The 1,655-nt window shown below is 43.3% G+C and overlaps 2 non-coding genes across 2 annotated transcripts; both read left to right on the top strand.

The window, feature by feature from the left end:
• The first annotated feature begins 146 nt into the window (after positions 1 to 146).
• trnal-aag lies at positions 147 to 228 on the top strand. Its single transcript has one exon. It is a non-coding gene; the product is annotated as a tRNA-Leu (tRNA).
• Positions 229 to 962: 734 nt separating this feature from the next.
• On the top strand, positions 963 to 1,044 carry trnal-uag. The gene has a single exon. It is a non-coding gene; the product is annotated as a tRNA-Leu (tRNA).
• The last annotated feature ends 611 nt before the right edge of the window (positions 1,045 to 1,655 follow it).

The raw sequence follows: 1,655 nt of genomic DNA, 5'->3' as shown, positions 1-1,655 counted from the left end.
AGAGAATCAAAAAAGATGAAGGACGCAAGAGCAACGTGAGATAGATAAAGATTTTAAAGAAGAAAATGAAAAAGAAGACTAAAATACAAGGAAGTGCAGACGCTCTAGGTAACTGACGAGAAAGTGCAAATAATTTGCCAGAGCTGGGTAGTGTGGCCGAGCGGTCTAAGGCGCTGGATTAAGGCTCCAGTCTCTAAGGAGGCGTGGGTTCAAATCCCACCACTGCCATCTTTATTGAGCTTGTTTGCGCAAGCTATCACATGTTCTTCTTTATTTCAGGGTTTTTACTTTCATGTCGCCCATGCAAGGGAGAAAATAAGCAATGTTGTGTGTCACGGATGGGGTTCCAACTCAATAGTGTAGTCCATCGCCTTAACCAACCAGCCACCAAGTCCTGTGCTCCCGCGGTGGCAGTTGCACCTCCTACCGGTGGTTGTTCACATCAAATCCTTGATTGGAAAAAGGAAAGTTGTGATGGTCTGTGCGACGACCAAGCAGTCCATTTTAACAGTGGGTACTGTGGCCGAGCTGTCCAGAGAACTGGATTTAAGGACCCAGTCTTTCGGAGGTGTGGGTTCAAAGTCCAACGCTGCAAGTTTTTCTCAACAGAAAACTGTAATGTAATTTCAAACAAGGCCACCAAGGACACCGGACAAATAAAGGGAATCCAGCCTTTACCCTAAATCCCAAGTCTGTTTTTGCAATTATCTGCCGTGTTTTTCTAATTCAATCTGCTTCAGACATAAAAGCAGAAACTAATTCTAAGTTTATACGATGGAAGAAAGAGAAACATCAGATAAATTAAGATTTTTAAAAAGAGAATCAAAAAAGATCAAGGACGCAAGAGCAACATGAGATACATAAAGATTTTAAAGAAGAAAATGAAAAAGCAGACTAAAATACAAGGGAGTGCAGACGCTCTAGGTAACTGACGAGAAAGTGTGAATAGTTTGCCAGAGCTGGGTAGTGTGGCCGAGCGGTCTAAGGTGCTGGATTTAGGCTCCAGTCTCTAAGGAGGTGTGGGTTCAAATTCCACCACTGCCATCTTCATTGAGCTTGTTTGCGCAAGCTATCACATGTTCTGCTTCATTTCAAGATTTTTACTTTCATGTCGCCCATGCAAGGGAGAAAAGAAGCAATGTTGTGTGTCACGGATGGGGTTCCAACTCAATAGTGTAGTCCATCGCCTTAACCAACCAGCCACCAAGTCCTGTGCTCCCGCGGTGGCAGTTGCACCTCCTACCGGTGGTTGTTCACATCAAATCCTTGATTGGAAAAAGGAAAGTTGTGATGGTCTGTGCGACGACCAAGCAGTCCATTTTAACAGTGGGTACTGTGGCCGAGCTGTCCAGAGAACTGGATTTAAGGACCCAGTCTTTCGGAGGTGTGGGTTCAAAGTCCAACGCTGCAAGTTTTTCTCAACAGAAAACTGTAATGTAATTTCAAACAAGGCCACCAAGGACACCGGACAAATAAAGGGAATCCAGCCTTTACCCTAAATCCCGAGTCTGTTATTGCAATTATCTGCCGTGTTTTTCTAATTCAATCTGCTTCAGACAGAAAAGCAGAAACTAATTCTAAGTTTATACGATGGAAGAAGAGCAACATCAGATAAATTCAGATTTTTAAAGAGAATCAAAAAAGATGAAGGACGC

The sequence above is a fragment of the Oncorhynchus gorbuscha genome, unplaced genomic scaffold (assembly GCF_021184085.1).
Source record: "Oncorhynchus gorbuscha isolate QuinsamMale2020 ecotype Even-year unplaced genomic scaffold, OgorEven_v1.0 Un_scaffold_21247, whole genome shotgun sequence".
Lineage (NCBI taxonomy): Eukaryota > Metazoa > Chordata > Actinopteri > Salmoniformes > Salmonidae > Oncorhynchus > Oncorhynchus gorbuscha.
This window is presented reverse-complemented; position numbering and strand designations above follow the sequence as displayed.